This window comes from Acinonyx jubatus, chromosome D1 (genome assembly GCF_027475565.1).
Source record: "Acinonyx jubatus isolate Ajub_Pintada_27869175 chromosome D1, VMU_Ajub_asm_v1.0, whole genome shotgun sequence".
In the NCBI taxonomy this organism is placed as follows: Eukaryota; Metazoa; Chordata; class Mammalia; order Carnivora; family Felidae; genus Acinonyx; species Acinonyx jubatus.
This window is the reverse complement of record NC_069390.1, coordinates 89,771,400-89,790,961: the sequence shown is the minus strand read 5'-3', so window position 1 is coordinate 89,790,961 and position 19,562 is coordinate 89,771,400. Positions and strand designations below refer to the sequence as shown.

Below are 19,562 nucleotides of genomic sequence, written 5' to 3'. Positions count from 1 at the left end.
CATCATTACTTGGTGCTCCTCATGATCAGGCTACTCTTGTCCCCTTCACCCAGTTCCCCCATCTCCCCACCCACCTCCCCTCTGATATGCTTTATTTTTTTTTAACGTTTATTTATTTTTGAGACAGAGAGAGACAGAACGTGAATGGGGGAGGGGCAGAGAGAGAGGGAGACACAGAATCGGAAGCAGGCTCCAGGCTCCGAGCCATCAGCCCAGAGCCCGACGCGGGGCTCGAACCCACGGACCGCGAGATCGTGACCTGAGTTGAAGTCGGACACTCAACCGACTGAGCCACCTGGGCACCCCATGATATGCTTTATTTTAAATGAGTACTATTATTTTTAAAAATAGTAATTATTTTTTCAACAAGCACATTTTCACGTTGCCTTCATTTTTCACGTAGCCTTCCTAGAGAAATGACGGCAACATGAAAACATAGTGTGTGTTCCTGAAATGGAATCCTGCAAATTTTTCAGGCATATGTTTTATCCAGGGTACTGAATTTCTTAGGAAAGACTGCATAAGTACAGATCATCCTAGAATTCCAGCAGACCTTAGGCCTGTTTAAGTTTTGTTTGCATTCTTGACGAATGCCCACGATCATATTAATTATCCCTATCATTGCCATCACCATCATCATCATCATCACCATCATCAAGCATTCTTTTTCCAACTGAGAAAAAGCCAGCACTACTGGATCTGCACATTTATTTATTATTTATTTTTTAATTCTTTCATGGTAACAAGTTCTGAGTAAGACCTTTTCGGTTAGTGGCAGTGCAGGGCAGAGGGCAACCAGCTGGCTCCACGCGAACTCAAGTGTTGCAGGTCTTGGGCATGCCCCATGGTCTTGTATAATTCTAGGACATTTGGGGCTTTGAAAAGAGGTCCCATTTTTCTACGTGGCAACAAATGTTCCATCTAAAAATCGTGAGGCTCACAGGATAAGCTTGATGTCGCCACTGTCTGAGTTCGCTGGTTATGGGTTATTGAAGCAAATCAGTAAAAATGAGGAATGGGACTACGGGAGAGCTCCTTTTCTCCTTATGTTCCATCCACTTCTCATTCTGATTCTGCACCCTCTCTTCTCTCTCGGCCCTTGTTTTTCTGCTCTTCTCCATTTCAAGATCGTATTTTACACCCCTTCCTCCCCTCTCTCGGTATCTTGACATCCTTGCCCCCACCTCACTCCCCCTGGTCTTAATGAAGGTGCTAAGTGGTGCTGGCTCATCAATAACATTTAGATGATGGGGTAAACCAGTTCTGAACGGGGGGGGGGGGAGTCAGATGCAGAGAAAGCAGAAACGTGGCAACATTCAGGAACAGCTCTGAAATGCACCAACCCTGAGCATTGCTTCCTTCGTGATTATCAATGTAGGTAGCCATTTATATCCATTGTAAGCAGCCCCTTTCTTCCGCTTCGGAATCCCTCCTGAGGTCTAGGTGCATGGACATTTCATTTACCGCCTTCATCTGTACTCCCTTAGCCCTCACTCGATCAGCTACCAGTGCCAACATAAGGGTATGGTTCATCAGACAGTAGTGGGCCTTACTTTCTTCACCGAAGACAAACTTTTCACTTAAACTAAAGGTCTCTTGCCTGAAAACACAGCCATGTTGCAGTGCTACATTCCAAAACAGGTGTTGGATAATTCGGTGATTAGTATGCATGTCTGACTGCATGCCGCCTCTGTTGATCTCTCAATTATAGTTAGCTGGGCCCTCTGAAGTTTGCAGTAGTTAATTAGAGCATTATTGAACAGTTGGGCTGGAGAGCCAAGCTCTGCATTCGGTGGACACCTTGGTCCCAATGCACTAAGCATTGGGCTGGTCCTTGCCTGGAGAATGCCAGTCTGCAGGGTGACCCAGTGCCAGGAGGGCTTAGATTATCTTTTGAATAACAGCTGGAGGGAGGCATCTTTTATGAGCACAGAATAATGGTCACATTCTTTATTCTGTCCCACCCTTGACAGGGAAATTCACATTCCAGTGGTGATCAGTTTTATAAATGTCCCCTCGGGGGGAAAAAAAAAGAAACCTTCAACATTCAGAAAAGAGGAGAATGGCTCTGAGCGGGCTCAGGAAAGTCAAAATCTGAGGTTCGCACAGGAGCTAGAGATCAGTCTCCCTGTCTCACAGTGCTTCACCTTGACTACCCTCCCAGAAGAATCTGGAAAAGGGAGGGAGCAATGGTGGTGGGCAGCATGCAGGGATCCATGCAAGGGGCACCGGGCACAAAATCATGGAAGGCACTTTGCAAATGGTTGCTTTGGAATAATTGAGGTATCTTGTCATCTGCAACATCTGAGTCTGACTTTCCGAAACTCCTGATAATTGCTCAGGTTCAGTTTTGAATGTAGCCTATGAATACTAGAGCAAGCGTGCCTTCATCACTCTAAGACTAAAAGACAAGCGTGTCTTGTGAGTGGAACGGTGGGGAGACGCTTTGGGGATTGGAGGCCAAGGAGTAAGGAGCATTACTGATGATGGTCACAGTCAGTGTGGTTTCCAAGGAGGATTCTCTTACCCGCCCAAGTTTAGCTTCCATGCTGTTCTTTTTCCAAATTCACGGAGTCAAAAGGGTCACTGCTCTTTTCCTCATCACCTTGTGAGAGATGTTATTCTACAGCCCATCCATCTTTGCAGGGAGGAAATGGGAGAGGCAGGGATCTGGGCTGACCTACTGAGTAGGTTTACATTTCTTAGCCTCTCCTCCCCACCAGCCCCGACCACCCCCAGGTTTCCCCAGCCTTGGGGAAAGGCAACAGAATGACACACGGTGGAAATCATGTTGGAAATTAACCAGACACGGCAGACAAAATTCGTATGGGGGAAGAGGGCATTTGGCGGGACCTAAATCTCTACTCGGCCGCTGTGTGATCCTACGTAAGTCACATTACTTTTCCCCATCACATCTGAGAAATGGGAATAGGCATAACATTGCCTTCAGAATCAGCGAGCCAGAGGTGAGGTCATTCATCTCCTTGGGGACGGCATGAGGAGAAAGAGTATAGGAAGAGATGTTAGAAGGAAGAGACCTGATTCTTCTCTGGCCTCTGTTCAGTGAGGCATCTTGGGCACATGGGCGCCAATTCCTTTAAGCGTAAACAGGAGTCCTGGAGGACCTGTTCTATACACCCTGCAGAACCAAGAGGAAGACCAAACGTGATCGGTTTGTGAAAGTTATTTTGGAATGTGCAAAGGGCAACATAAACAAACACGCGCTGCCGGCTGGAATGAGGCAGGTGCGTGATCAAGTGGGCTGAACTGATTGCCAGGAAGCTGGGGAGAAAATTTTGAGAGTTGAGGCTGCTAATCCGGACAGCAGCCACAAAGGCTGGCATCAGACAATTTACAATTCAGAGCTCTCTGGGGCCTGGAAGAGTCTTTGAAGCAAGGGAGCACAGTTCGACCCCCACCTCAATTCCACTTTGCTGTGCTGTGAATTTAAAGGGCTCTTCGCAGATCCTTACCAGGCTCTCTACAGATCAATTCCTACAGTAGAGAAGAGCGCAGGAGAGCACAGCAAACATTCTAGGACTTTCGTTCCCATCACCCTATTCGCCACTCTCTCCATCAAGCATCCTTTGTAAAGGTAGAGCCAGGGGCTCCGAATTGGGTGCTAGGCATCATTCTGTTTCATCTACCCGAAGCTAGGATGCGGTGCCCGGGCCCTCCTTGTCTCCCACAAATTCTAAGATGTACGATTCCAGGATTCTATGATTCCCTATCACAAGTTCAATGAATAGGTAATATTTAGACTCTGTGGTGCCACTCGATGTTTACTAAGTGTTATGCATCAGGTATCTTCCTTCGGTTCAGTTAAATAAAGACGGAGTACCTGCTCTCTGCAAGGTAACAGGCTAGGCCCTGGAGCAATCCCTTTGAATCCTTTCCCTTACACAGTGATTCAAGCTGATGAAGGCCATTCGTGAATGTATTGGTGCGTGCATATATATACCTGGATTGTTTGCTCGTGCTGATGGTCCCAACACCCCTGTGGGGTACGCCTCAGCATTCCGATTTTACAGGCGAATGAACTCCTGTCCAGATAAGTTAAGGTCACACACCTAGTCAATGGTGGAGCCAAGACTTAACTGAGGGCGTGTTTGTTTCAACAGGTTTATTGAAGTATAGTCAGCACACAGTCAACTGCAGATGTTTCAAGTGCGTAATTTTAGAAGTTTTGACGAGTGTTCACCAGGAAGCCATTCCTGCCATTAGGATAAGGAAGTTTTCTCATACACCTTTGTTTCTTTTTAAAAATTTTTAATGCTTACTTTTTACAGAGAGACAGCACGCAAGAGGGAGAGACAGAGCACGAGCAAGGGAGGGGCAGGGAGAAAGGAAGACGCAGAATCCGAGGAGACTCCAGGTCCCAAGCTGTCAACACAGAGCCCAAGGCGGGGCTCGAACTCGCGGACTGCAAGATCACGACCTGAACCGAAGTGGGACTGCTAACCGATTGAGCCGCCCCGGACGCTCCTCTCAAGTATCTTTGTAATCTCTCCCTTTTGCCCTCCTCCAGACGAGCAATTTTCTGCTGTTTTTAAAAATAAGTTTGCTTCTTCCAGTACTTTATGTAAGTGGAATCACGTAGTAGAAACTCCTCCTTGGCTGGTGTCTTTCGCTCAGCCTATTTTGAGATTCGTCTACAGTGTTGTGCGTGCGACTGGACTTCATTCCTTTCTGCTGCTGCTCGGGACCATGCCATCGTGTGGATGCACCACAATGTGCTCTGATTTGGTGTCCACTTGTTTTTTTGAAAGGCTTCCTCTTAGAAAAAAGAAAAAGGAAATTAAAAAAAAAAAAAAGGACAACTCCTTCTATTCCTCCTACAACAGGAGATGATGATGACTCAGGTCTTACGTCTTCTTTCTTCTAATGTGTATTTATTTTTGAGTAAGAGAAAAAGCACAAGCAGGGAGAGGCAGAGAGAGAGAGAGAGAGAGAGAGAGGGAGAGGGAAAGAGAGAGAATCCCCAGCAGGCTCCACACTGTCAGCGCAGAGCCCAATGCGAGATCGAACACATGAATGGTGAGATCATGACCTCAGCCAAAGTTGGACGCTTCACCGACTGAGCCACCCAGGCGCCCCGGCTCAGGTCTTAGCTCTTCGCTATTTCCTGATTTAATGAACCAACACATTAGAACCTACAGCAGGACTTCTGAGCACAGCATCAGGAAGAGTCATCTCGAGCAGGCTGTGTTGGGACCTGGGCACGGAGACAGCAGCCTCTTTGCTTGTAGACAAGGAGAACTCACAGAGGCATAAACAATAGAGAACTTTGGAGAAATTATGAGAGCAATTTAAGAGTGGATAATTAGATATCTTTTGCAGGGTGTTCGGGAAATTAAATTAGCTTTTTTTTTTTTTCCAATGAAGGTTTGGGGGGGGAATCACTGTATAAAAACATATCGCTGTGACTATTTTTCTAATATCCTTTGCCTTTCTTTCTTGAATATCCAAGGAAGTGGCACTTGTAGCCTTTAGCTGCGGCAGCCAATCATAGCCTGTAATTGCATTCACTGCATAAATTGTCAGTGTCATGAATAATACAATTAGTTTACATAAACCCCCAGCCACAATCACAAATAACTATGTGGTGGAGGATCCCGTGTCCTTTTGTTCTGGGCGGGAGGGTCAGTAGAATCTCTATAGTTAAATTCTTGAATTACAACAGAGATATAATTATTGGAGGGGGTTGGGCTGGAAACAGGAGAATGACGTGGAGCTCAGCAGGTCAGGGAAGAGAACTGGCGTCCTCACTGAGAAGCCTTCGGAGAGTGCCTTGTACCCAGGGTGGGCGCCCTGATAGCAATGATGGCCAGAAAAAGGGTCTGCAGCACCTATCCCCGGGTGGGGGGCAGCCCTTGCTTGGCCAAGGCCCTCAGCTCATCTGCAGGGGGAGTCTAGAGGGAAAAGCATGTGCCTGAATGCCGAGTGTTCCTTCCTGCCCCTGCTGTGTCCTAATGCAGGCTCCTCTTGTATTATCCGGTGGCCCCCAATCGACCTCTGGAAACCCACACACCGCTCTGGCCCTGTGACTGGCCAACGTGCGGGCAGCTGTCAACGGAATCTCACAAAGACCCTTCCCGTCTAGTAGTGATTGAGTTCCCAAGTTTCCTACTCCCTGGCTGTGTGCAGAGGCACCCTGAGGGTCAGAGAAGTCCCTGCTCCGCTTCTGTGTGACAGAGTGACTGCACGTGCGGGCCAAGGGCTTCAGGGAATTCATGTGGATGGCCAAGCAGTTTCTGTCAGCTTCTCTCTGCCTCTGTAGGCTCTGCTCAAATGCTCTGCCTTCTTTCCACGTCACTGAAGTGGCTGAGGTGAGCAAAAGAGGAGCCAGCGACCCCACGTTTCAAGTCTGCTTGTCGGCCCACGGCTCCCCCTCCTGCCGGGGGGGCTGCCGCGACGGTCCATCACCGCAGTGGCCTGCCTGTGTCCCGTGCTCTCCTGGCCTCCTCCTGACGGCTGCCCTCAGCACTGCTTCTGGGTGGGTCACGTGATTTTTCCAAACCACAACCCCTTCTTCCAGCCCCCAACCCCAGCTCCCCGACAGAGTCAATTGTCAAGCTGACTGTCACCTCTTCTGTCCCCCACTCGCCTGATTACAGCTCCGAGCCCACTCTGCTGACTTCATTTAATGAGGTTTATTGTTTGTGCTTAGTAATTTTCAAAGCCCCATCACCCTCTTTGAGTTTGCTCTTAGATCTTCAGCCTGCCAAAGAGGTGGGCTTTTGAAGCTGCCTTCATTAATTCAGCACCTTGCTTCTGCATTTAACGGCACATGGGTTTGAAGTGTACATAAGCCACAGTGGAAACATCTGAGGAGCTTCCCAAGATACTGCAAATTATAAAGGGTGATCAGGAAGTAGCACGGTGCTCTATCTTCTGGTGCCTTAGAACTTTATTCCTTGTATCAAAAAGATCCTGGGATATCAAAATATCACTGTCTGACTCTGATAATGACTTCCTAGAGTTGCATACATTGGTGGAACACAGATCTAATTTTAATTATCGGCAGCTCCGTTTTTTTAATCTTCAACTGTTATAAAGGACGGGGGAGGGGTGCTGGGAGGAAGGACAGAGAGGAGGAGGAAGAGGAGGGTGAAGGAGCAGGGCTATTGAGGTCTTGGGTCATGGCTGCCCGTGAGAACATCCTGCCATCCCTGTACCGAGGGTCCTGGGCTGCAGGTGGTAGGGGCTGCTTCAGCTGCTAGGGTGTGTTGCTGGTAACAGCACTGGCAGGCAGCAAATGACAGGAGCCTAGCCCAGAGAAGCCAGGTGGCCTCATAATCAAGGCAAACGCACAGGCTCCGGAAATCCCACTGAGCCAATTTAACTTCTGAAATCCAGCCCCGACCAGCTGGGTCAAAGAAGAAAGGCTACCAGGATCTGCTATCTCTAGGGCCGGGGCAGTGCGAGAGGCGATGCTGGGGCAGCAGAGGCAGGCAGAATACGACTCCTCCTCTCACCAAAGGAGGTTCCCGTTATCCTTGGGAAAGGGAGCCCAGTGAAAGGGATCTCACTGAAGAATGCCTAAGAGTATCTGCAAAGGTTAAGGTTGGAGTTTGATGTCCTTTCCGAAGTCAGTAATCATGGATTCTAAGACATCGCCAGCTTTGGGAACAAGGGAGGTGCTCCTCCCTTGCCTTGAACCTCAACCTCGAGACAGAGACCTGGATCCAGGAGACCCGAATTCCGGTTCCGGCCATGCCAGTGGCCAGGTGCACCGGAGGGAAGCCACACTGCCTCCCTGGTCTTCAATGGCCTCATGGTGATTTTTCTAGCTATTTTTAGCCGGGGAGATTTGCTTTTCCAAATGAAACTGCACATGCAAACTCAACATTTAAAGTAGCTAAGAGGGCCTGCCTTGGTGGAAGGGGGCCACATCTGCTCTGTGCCTGGCCTCCCTCCTCCCCTCCTGCCCCAGCAGACGTGGACAGACCTCAGAGGACCCCCGGCCCTTCTCGGATCCTAACATAAAAACAAAGCTCTAAACTAGCTTTACGACTACTGCGGGCTGTAAAACTTTACGACTTGATTTTAATCTGTACCATTTAGGATATACTCAGGAGGGCCCCCGAGAGAGAGGCACCGGTGACAGGCTTGTTTCTGGCAAAGTCAGCGCTTGCTTATTCTTAAGGAGGAAAAAACCCTGACAAGCCTGAGAAAATAATTTCCCTTTCACAACTTTATTATGATTGTTGAGCACAGCTGGAAGCAAGGCATGGCTGTGTGTGTGTGTGCGCGCGCGTGCGTGTGTGTGTGTGTGTGTGTGTGCGCTTGAGCGTGTTTCTAGTGGGTGGGTGAGGTCAGAGGTTCAAACCCTTGATGATTTTTGGTTTTGGGGCAGTAGCAGCGTAAAGAGACATTATGACCTGACTCGAGTTTTGTGCATCTCATGGCCACGGGGGCTCTGAGCTGGTAAGGGGCTTGGAGTTTCCTTACATTCCCACGTGAGTGCGCGTAGCTCACTGAGCCTCCCCGAAGGTGAATGAGGGACTCAAGCAGAGCTCATCTAGTGGACAAAGCCACTCCTAGACACACAGTGCTGCTGCCTGACGTCCTGGCTGCAGGTTTGTGCCGGGACAGTGCGGGGTCTTCTAATTGCCTGAGAGATACAATTTCCCTGTATCCCTGCACACCTGTTTTCATGCTGGGGACGGGTTTTTGGTGTTACAGTAATTTTCCCCTATTGTTTGGCATCCCCGCATTCACATTCGAGAAGTATAGAAGACGAACAGTGTTCTCAGGAGAAAATTTCAGCAGTTAGGATTCATACAAACAAATGTACTGACTGCACATGCTTCCCCCATTTCCCTCAAACCACTGACAACAATTCAGATAAACATCTTTTCAGACGGCTCTTCTCCCAGAATTTCACTTCCTTTAAAAACGGTGATGGGGTTATATCTGAAGTCCCCGAACGTCCATCATGCATTTATTTTATCCAGCTTAGTGCTAGGCGGCAATTAGCAAAGGTAACACTAATTAGGTTTTACAATGTAATATGTGTCCCTCTAAACTTAAGTCATAGCATTTTAAGCTTCTAATGACTGCAAGGTCATTTTGATATTCTTCGTAATAGCAGGGATGCTAATGAGTATATTTGGTATGCATGGGAATGCCCCTGTTTCCTCTTGGGGCTTATTAGCATTTATTGGGGACACTTTACTTAATTTGTTGCTGAGCTCATGCCTTAAACGGAGCCAGTGAACCAGCCACCTGAAGGGCTAGAAGTGGGATCGACCCTCTCTAAGGCCAAGCTATCTGGGTTATTGCTAGAAAATCATTTGCTTTTCCTTGGACTTGAGCTTTACATCCTCTCTGTCCAACTGCCTTAGCTGGCCAACCTTCATCTCCCACCTCCAGATGCACTTCAACTTGCCTCTTCCCGATCAGAAAAAGATTATATTATTCAAGCAGGTATGTTATAAGTACCTTCACGTTCACGGTTCCATATTTCCATTATGCTGTCAGCATGTGCAGGATATATTTGCTGCAATCAGTTTCTGTTTCTTAAACTGTAAGCTCCTGGGAGGCAGAACACAAGCCCACGAAACAGTCTCTACAAGCGGCTGTCCCCAACCCACGTGTGGCTCAGAGTTCTGGGCGGGCTTCTGGGACACTGCTGTAGATAATGGGACAGTGGCAATGATAATGATGAGGTTCAAGCAGCCTGAGCATCAATCTCCCCAGCTTCAGCTGGAAGACGTGACAAAACATGTTTCCATGGGTGAAATGCCCGAACCGTCGTGTCAGGAGCAGGGGTGGGGGGGACGGGGGGTAATCTCAGGATGCCGTGGTTTTGAGAGACACTGGAGAGAACCAGCCTTCCTGTCTTCCTTCAATAGCAGTGAAGTAAGTCATCAATCGAGAGATACATGTGCAAACCGGACAAAGCTAGGTTGTCTTCATTCTTTTAGACCCTCGGTAAGGGCCTATCCCGGGACGCGATGATCCGGGTCTCCTGAGATTATGTGCCACGGTGGGGACACCATGGCAAGCAGCTGGTGCCCCAACTGATTCTTTACTTTTAATCATATGAAGGCGTTATGCAAGACTGGATGCTATGGCCTGACCTCCTCAGTGGGGGTCCAGGGGACTCCTTGAGGTAAGGATGCTTCAGCTGAGCTGTAAGGGACCAGCCGGGATTCTAAGACAAACGTGGACAGTAGCATGTGTGACAGTCCTGGGGCAGAAAAGAGCAAAGAGCTAAAAGAGCAAGAAGAGGGCGGCACTGGGTGAGGCTGGCTGGCCAGGCTGCGGTCCGAGCATGCAGAGCTCTGCCAGCCACGCCACAGACCTCTGTGTGTGTCCTTGGCCCTGCAGCATTTAAACAGGACAGTCACATGATAACTTATCCCCTCCCTATGATATCTTCCTGACCAGTGATCGCATGAGCTCTTGGGCATCCCGGGTACTAACGCAGGAGTCATTTTACCCACCAGGAGTGTGAGATATAAAGATCATCCGTAACGTGTTCCGTCTTTTCTGGGAATCTGCACGGTGTAGAACTCTAACCTGTGAGAATCAACAGATCAGCACCAGGAAAAAGCAAGCTTCCGAAAAGTTACTCCCAGGAACAGAGATTCTCCCATGGGGCGGCTTGTTCCTGGCAGAGAGGCCAGGAAAGAGATGGGGGTGGGGGGAAGAAAGGGACCTCCAAAGCAATGTTGTCTCACAAGCCCCTGGAATCTTCCTGCTGTCCCTTTAAGGGAACCGAATGGCAGATCGTGAAGCAAGGAGATTAGTCCCAGGTCTCAGACGCAGCAAGGGACTGACTTATGACTCTTTAGTTATTGAAAGCCTGGGTGAATAGAGCACTGGGTTCTTCAGCCTCGGGAGCAGGTGGGGGTCAGACATTTGTGCCTCCAAGGCCCTCAGCCTCCCTTTTACTGCTGTCCTGAGCCCGATACAGAACTCATTCTGTCAGGAGCCTCAGTGGTCGCATGGCCCAGCTGCGCCCATTGGCCAGGCAGCCTCAGGCCCCAGGCAATAAACACCACTTGCAGAGCACAGTTAACGTGACATAAAGAGAAGAAAGTGCAGTGGCTTTGTCACTAGAGCGAATGGCACACTCTCATAGCCAGATAATGTAGAAATAAAGTGCATTCGTAATAGACAACAAAGGGATTATCCCCCATTCATTTCAAAGCACCCTTCATTCCACTCAGGGATTACATTTCTCTTTACTTATCTTGCAAATAGTTTTTTCTATTCTTGTTTTCTCTGACGAAGACATGCGTGGCTTATGGCAAATAGAAAATGTAGCCGTTTTAAAGGCAAGGCCTCCATTAATCACAGAGAAGTCATTCTCCGGGACATGACAAGCCCTCTAATCCACTGCAAGGGCGTCGGGTATCTAAGAAACTAACCCTGTACCATCCAAGGCAGAACTGCCCCTTTGTTGCGTCTGCGAGGAGGAAAGCGATCCCCAAGTTAGAGCCGCATCTCAGAGCAACCTGAGCCGGGCAGGAGGCTTCTCTCTGTCTTCTCCACATTAGGTTCGGGGCTCTGAGGCAGGCTTCACAGCCCTCCTTTACCTCCACGCCACGTACCTGTGTCCTTCAGGCAAAGCACAACGGGCACACTTTTTACGTTCACTTGGGATGGAGAAACCATCAAAATCCAGGAGGGAGAGCTAAGGGGGTTCCCCGTGGATGGAATAATGGCACAGATGCCCCGGGAAACCACTGAGAAGGTGGGGCCTTCAGCGCCCCCATCCAAGGGGTGGGAGATGGCGTGAGCGGGCTGAGGCTCCGGTGTCTTCGCGGACCCCAGGGCAGCGTGACCACAGCATCCACCCTGGCGATCTTTGACACCGTAGGTCTCGTCTGTACAACTGTTTGCCTCCTTAGGTCTTATCCAAGCACGTTTTCTCCATTGTTTTCTTTACTGTTTGCGCCCCTCCTGAGCCCAATCACATGTAATCCTGCACCACACACGCAGTGGATACTATCATAAACATTGCCATGGCTTCTGCCTGATGTTGCGGACTCCTTTTCTTTGTCCTCCGAGCCCGTGCACTCACAGGACACTAGGAAGCAGGAAGTCACCGAAGCAGCAGTAGCAGACGAGGGGCCCCAGTTGCCTTTCCTGTGCTCAACTCCCCCCACACATGCTGCCCTGCTCTTGCAACTGCCCAAGTTACTGCCAGAAGAAACGCATCTCAGGAACACTGACCGCAAGCAATGCCACGACAAAAACAAACCCTCTGGCCACAGTGGATTTGCTGGGCACGGGCCCCACTGGGAAGAGCAGGGATTTGGCGCAGGCCGGCCAGGTGGGGTACGGAGGCTGCTGAACGTTCTTCCCGGGCTGGTGGGAAATCCCACGGGAGAAGGCCGGTCTCGGGATGTGAGGGGCGACCACACCGTTCAGGATGGACCTCCCTTTAAGGTACTGAAACCCTCAGAGAAGCTGAAAAGCCTCCCCCGTGTGTGGTCTTCTTCTGGAAAAAGACACAAAACGAACGTCCAACTCAACGGGCCCTCGGTCCATCCTGAGCTTTAGACCTTTGTCCTTCACCCAGCAAACTCCCCACCACCCGCACCTGCCAACAGGATGGAGCGGGAAGCCCTGCTTGCACAGAGGGGTTAAGTTCACAGCCTCCTCCCGCCTGCGTATAACGGGACCATTAGGGTGTTTTTATTTCTCCTCTCTGTGTCGCACAACGCCACATCAAAAATACATTTGCAGTGGAGCTTATTTTCTGAAGATGGATAATTTGGTTAAATCTCTTCCACTTTGATTTCCTCTCTAGTTTCAGACGAGCAGCGGTACATGCGGCAGCGGAAGCCCATTTTGTTCTCATGAAAAAGAATTTAATGACCCTGTGCTATAAAATTGATCCTCTGATAAGATGGCACTCGTGGGCTACTCGGACAGAAACGTTGAACCAAGTGAGTCCGCACGTAGCCACTGATGTATGACACCTCAAGTCGCAGCTGGGGCTGGGAGGACATGTAACTGTCTCTGCTCAGGCAGGGGGAGGAGAGGCTCGGGTTGTCCAAGCCGCTCAGACACGGTGGAGTCGCCAAAGTCCTACAGGATCCGCGCTGTCGTCATGAGGCCTGAGGTTGAGAAGCCCGAAGAGTTGCCTTACGAGGCCGAGCATTTTATGTCGGGCATTCCCAGGTTATAGTTGAGTCGTAACGAGGAAAAAGAAAGTAACAGCCAGATGCTGCTTCGAACCAATGAGGTAAGCAAGAATAAGAGAAGTTGGGGATACCGAGGGCCAGGGAGCCTGCGGGGAAATCGGGACCCCCGCGAACTAATGGGGAGGATACAAATTATTTAAAAATATTATTATTTAAAATAGTATTTATTTAAAATAATAATATAACAATATGTTATTTATTAATAATATAATGTTAATAATATAATACTATTAATAATAATAATATTTAAAATAATATTTAATAAAATGTTTCAATTATTTAAAAATACACCAGGCACTACTTAATGAAATCTGGTATCCGAAGAAATCTCATCCGGTGGTACGAATGCCAGAATTGTCAAAGAGGTTCACGGGATGGGGAACGGAGCTAGAAGCAACCTAGAGATCCATCAAAGGGGAACGGATAAGGGAAACTTTGGGAGTACGTCAATTAGAAACAATAACCAGGTAAATATCTAAACATACAAGTGATTCTTAAAAGCAGAGTCGGGTGGAAGAAGAAACAGAATTATATACGTAGTGCAGTGTCATTTAGATAAGTTAGAATCATTCACGGGGCGCCTGGGTGACTCAGTTGGTTAAGCGTCTGACTTGATTTCAGCCCAGATCATGATGCCACACAGTTCATGAGATCAGCCCCACGTTGGGCTCTGTGCTGATTGCGGAGCCTGCTTTGGACTCTCTTTCTTCCTCCCTCTCTGACCCTCCAGTGCTCTCTCTCTCTCTCTCTCTCTCCCTCTCTTTCTCTCAAAATAAATAAACGTTAAAAATCATTCACACAGAAAATGCTACATATTTCGCAGTCATATATTTACATGTATTCATACACATATGTCAAACACAGAAAAGTTACCTATGGGAAGAGGAAGGGATATAGGAAAGAGGACCACAGATAAAGGTAGAAAAGTCTAGACCAGAGAGTTCTTCTTAGGTGGGTGAGAATACAACACCATAAGCTGAGAACTATGATTAACCCCAGGTCTTTGCAGCTTACATTCAATTTTTAAAATAGCACATAACTTAGAACACAAAGTAAATACCGACATAAATGGTGATTCTGATGGCTACAATCCAGGCTCCCTCTTTCAACTGTTCTCTGCATCTACTTATCTTATATATACCAGTAACGATGCCATAAAATGAGGGGATTCAAAAGCAGGTGGAAAATCTCTCCCATTCTTGAGCTCCCTGTGACTATCAGGTAGTAAAGGCTAACAGAAGGTAGAAGGTCAATTAGAGACCATTACAAACTAACTGACCTCCCAGAATGGAAACAAATCCAAGAGATGCACAACACTCTTGTAAAAAGGAGATTTCCTATATATATGGCTCTAATTTGGGAAGGGCACTGACTTTGTGACTTGGGTATAATGATCACCTGGAAATGCTGATCAAAACAGGACCCTGTCTGAATTCTTTATAGCCTGTCACTCCTTACAGACATGAAGACAGCCAAGTAGATGGAGGTCATCAGTTATTTGCACTTGTGAAAATGTGACCCAGTAACCACTAAACAAAAAAATCTCTGATAATAGCAGTAGAAAAAAAAAGTGGCACTAAATCATGAGAAAGGAAAGGAAGAAGCTAAAAAGTCAGTTGTGGAACACTGATAAACTTCCTGTTCCTGGAAATGTCATGGTGTCTACTTTTCTCTCTCCCATCTAACCGATTTGCAAAAATGCAGTGCAAGACAGAACTTCCTCAAAGATGGACCACCCCAACCTTGGGAAAGCCATGCCATTCTTACCAACTGGCATGCCCAATGAGAAGATTCCCAGGGCTGAGGTTCTAGAAGCAGCTGTAGGGAAAGGGGCCACAAGCAAAGGGCTGAGTTGGGACACTGATTAAGCCTAGGGCTAGTGAAGTATCAGTTCCTGTTCTACAACATTTGGATACATCCTTTAGCTCACAGGTGATCCTCAAACCTGGCCCAAGATGTGCCATGGAGACCCAGGGGCTGCGTTCTACATGTTACACCAGAAAAAGTGAGCAAGTAGAGGCCCTGGAAGAAGCTGTAGATACATGACAGCTTCTCAGAGACTCTTCCAGAACACAAACCTCCTTCCACAAAGCTATCACCACTCTTCAGTTATGCAGATTTGCTGGTGGAGGGAAGCTACGAAGAGTCATATTGATTGATTGGTGGTTGGTGCTCTGTGAAAGGAACAGCCAGTTGATCGATCATTTTCTCTGCTCCTCAAACAAGCTGTTTTGCACGGTGGAGACACACTGCCAGAGTCAAGGCGCTAAACGCAAGCGTGTCTGTTCCCATGTGTGCAAACACACAGTTCTCATGTGCCTAATGCGTAGCAAGTAGCTTAACACCAGGACATTACTCCTTTGGTTACCCATCCCTGCATTCTTAAACCAAAGATCCCTCCACCACCAATGATGGAGGAGGAGGTGGATTCAGTTGGGGTTCAGAACTACCCAAACGTCTTGTCTGTAGGGTTCTCAGATGTGCGAAATGCAGAGATGCATGGGAACAGAAATGACAAAAAAAGACATTACAAGTCTACCGATGACAACCCAGGACTACACATTCGTCTTCTAATAACGTGCTCACATTCCCTTCTTTCTGCAAAGAGTTAAACAGAAAAGTAATTAAACAATGATTTCTTTATAAGTGCTGGACTTCTGAGGCCTGTTTTCTCTGTTGGAAAAAAAAAATAGATTTAAGATAATGGCCCTATTCTCCTTAGAATAAATTAAGCTCAGAGATAAAGAATTCCATTACTAATGCCTTTCAGCAAAGCCCAGGCATCCTTTAAAGTCAAACTTTAAAGTATAATGTGCCGTGATCTTGTTGAAATCTTTCCTGTAATGATATTTAAGTGATGGGCAAGGGTATCAATGGTTCAGGCAAAGTATTGATTGTATATCTTCAGGGCTGTTGAGCTCTCTCAGAGTATTCTGTTGGAGGGAATGCACTGCACTGATTTAAAGATGCTTTCAAAACAGTTACAAGTTAAGTCGAGTAATTGCTTTTTCTTGGAAGCTATAGGGAAAGAGGGCAGGTTGGGAGAGGAAGAGGACAAGAGAGGAAGCTGGAGGAGACTCAACGTGGAACTCAATGGCAAAGACCAAAATGTGGAACCAGGAACCAGGGCCAGGACACGGGACCTGCTTCAGGTTACAGATTCTTATTAGTGTTCCGCTTTCATCATTTTTCTGTTCTGTGGGAAGAGCTGACAAAGGACCTGTTGTCACCCTTGCAGCAAGAAGTTATCCCCTTTCCCTTGCGGGAGGAGGGGCTTCTTGAAGAGGAGAGAGTTGCTAGGCTGGAAAATCTGCCCTGTCTCAGCAAATGCAGCCCCATTCTCTTGGGAAGCCAATGTGAAGAGTCAGAAGGAGCCCCGGGGCAATTCAATTAGCCAGGAAACACACGATAGTGACCAAAGAATGGAGGATGGCTTGGGACAATCACCACCCTGCAGGGAACCTCTTAATGGGCCTAAAAGCCCTCTATATCCCATCCAATCATCTGAACCATAGCCCTCCCTATGTAAGTCCCAACTTGAGTGTCTGAAGCCACCATATATGATGCTGAAAACAGGAAGACTAGTCCCCAAACGTGGATCTGTAATTTCAATTCATTGTCCCTACATAACTGTAGACTTCTGGAGGGTAGAGATTGAAAAGGTCCTTTTGTCACTTGACAGTCTCAGTCAAATACATGCATCTGGAGGGTGCCCAGTATAAACTCGTTCAATAACGTGTTGTCCTTCTTGAAACAAAGAAACAACCAATGAGTCTGCCTGGCACTGAGGCCATCCTAGAGTTCACAGCTAAAGTGACCCCAGCTGGGACACCCCCACCTCAGCATGAAATGTCTCATGAGCAGTGGAGCGGAGGCTCTGTGGCCCCATTCTTTTCTTCCACAGCACAAGGAATAACACCCCCCAGTGCCCAGCACGCTGGGGCCTACAAAGCACATCCTGGATCCTAGGTGTCACTCTTCCATCAGGGACACCCACAGAGCCTTGCTCTGGTGGTGTGACCATCATGGAACATGCAGAGGGCTTTGGGTTCTGTCGGCCAACCAACTGGTCCACCTAAAGGTGTTGTGGGTGACACTAGCAAGGAAACACCACCCACTGTGTAGAGGGGTCTAGATAAGTGACAAGAAGACTCAGTTCCTGGGTGGATGGAACATACTTTTGTGTCTTCATTGGGGTTCCTTCCCCTTGTTAAAAACTTATGGCTTACTCTTAGTTTGATTCTTTGCATTGAATATTCTATTTGAAATATGTACGCACACACACACAGCATTTACATCATGCAGATTTGCTCTTCACTTTAAAGTGTGTATTTCCTGTGAAATGAGTTTATAAAAGGGAATTCAGAAGAATGTACTCATAACTCTACCACCCTGATGTGGCAAATTCTTTAAACAAGCATTTGTTTGGTACCAGCTGTGTGGTCAGGCCAAGTGCCGATTCCTGTGGCTACAGAAGATTCCTGCGATTCCTTACGAATCCACAATCTGTTGGGGCAGATGAATGGGAAAACTGGAGATAAATATAGCGTGTGAGAAAGTGGACAGAAAGCTGGGCAAGCGCTAGGATGCAGTTTCCTTCCAATATTTTGTATGGAAAAATCTAGTTCCAATCACGGAAAAGATGCAGTCTGGCATTCTGTTTTCCTCCAACCTGTGTTTTAATCACATTTCTTTTGGAGGATATGTGGATGTGACTTCCCTCTCTCTTTTCTTTAAATAAACAGAAATCTGGTTACCAAAATGCTACCATCCAACGTCTTTGCTATATTTACTCGATTCCTTCACTTGAATAATAATAATCTTGTAAAGAAGCTTACAGGATTCTTTGACCTTGTGAAATAAGCAAAAAATAGTACCATCATTCACCCAGCACCATATTGTACTCCTGCCTGTTGGCTTCTTGCTTGTCTAATTATTCGAAAAAGAATAGCTGTGGTAAAGCACTTTCTTATCTGCAAATATGCTTTTGATTTAAGAAATTATTATAGAAAAATGCTGGAAGCCTTGTAGTCATTTTTGCTATATTTAGAAAGAAAATAGGGGCGCCTAGGTGGCTCAGTGGGTTGAGCGTCCGGCTTCGGCTCAGGTCATGATCTCACGGTTTCTGGGTCCGAGCCCCGCATCGGGTTCGGTGCTGATGGCTCGGAGCCTGGAGCCTGCTTCGAATTTTGTGCTTCCCTCTATCTCTGCTCCTCCCCCGCTCATGCTCTGTCTCTCTTTCCCCTTCAAAAAAAATAAAAACATTAAAAAAATTTTTTTAAAAAAGAAGGAAAATAACATCCCTCTACAATTACCATTTGGTATGAGGTTTACACACTCATGTTTTTCCTTCCTTCCTGTCTTTTTTTAATAGACTTGTTTTTCTTTCTTTTGGGGGGTTAACAATACAAGGATCATAGTTGCACAATTATTAAGAAGAGGCCACTTAAATTCCACCCTCCGCAGATACAGTCTGTGGCAGTGTTTAATTAGAGATTAAAATTGAAGAACTGAATAGTCGAGGTTGCTAATGAATTTGAAAACTCAGCAAAGCAAGGAGAGTTGAGCATCTTTCTGGCCTTGCTTTCTTTTCTGTCGCTCTTCTCATTTCCCCCTATTATCACATTTCTGACCTTGACTGCTGAGTTTATTACTACTCACAACCCCGGTCTCAGTGGAAACAAAAAAACTGTAGCCTTTTTTGCTGAGCTCCTGGAGTCATTCAGTCTACTGGATTTATGACATGTTCAGAAGGTTGTACCTGCAGGAGGCTGGCAATTAAGAAAATGAGATACATTGGACCACCAACACTTTCCGGAGTCACCTTAATAGGTCAAGAAAACAGTAGCTGCCACTGGTTGGAAATAGAAGATGGTCCTAAAAGAAAGAAAATTCAGTGTATCACAAGCCGTATTGCCACCTCCCCTGGGGAGACTGGGTTATTTGGGCACCTTGCTGGGTAGGCTTGCGTTAGCTTTAGGTACCAACCACGAGCACAATCCCTTGGTTCGCCTTGGACCAGAACCAATCCTTCCCAAGGTGACCCCAAGACAGACCTGCTCTGGGTAGGCAGCATATTTCAAGCCTGCCCTAGAGGTAATGCTCAAGCAGGGGTTTTCAACCTTATAAGGAGGCTGGATTATAAGACCCTGAAAGTCTTTTGCTATGATTTTATGAAGATAGCATAAAGCAAATTGCCTGGCTTTAAGAGGGCCATCCCTTTTGAAACCCCTTTGTAATACAAAGGCAAAGCTTCCAGGACTATTTTTTATCAGTTGGACATTGTACTTCACATGATACATTTCAAGCTTCATTTGGCACAAAATCTAGGTACTTTAAATGAACATTCAAGGTAAACGTCTGCATTTTTATGGCCAAAGGCCCCCACACTTG

At 47.2% G+C, this 19,562-nt stretch overlaps 1 protein-coding gene and 1 long non-coding RNA gene across 8 annotated transcripts in view; both read right to left on the bottom strand.

The window, feature by feature from the left end:
- The window catches only part of KIRREL3 (kirre like nephrin family adhesion molecule 3), a 550,840-nt gene that overhangs the window by 436,601 nt on the left and 94,677 nt on the right, over positions 1 to 19,562 (bottom strand). The window lies entirely within an intron of this gene.
- Positions 12,081 to 19,562, bottom strand: part of LOC113593243 (uncharacterized) — a 47,637-nt gene continuing 40,155 nt past the window's right edge. The window contains exons 5-6 of one of the 2 annotated variants that reach the window (XR_008290572.1): positions 18,931 to 19,046; positions 12,081 to 18,413 (exon numbers count right to left, since the gene is read on the bottom strand). This is a non-coding gene — a long non-coding RNA (uncharacterized LOC113593243). Of the gene's footprint in view, positions 19,047 to 19,562 lie in introns of both variants that reach the window. The other variant, XR_008290571.1, reaches the window with a different exon arrangement.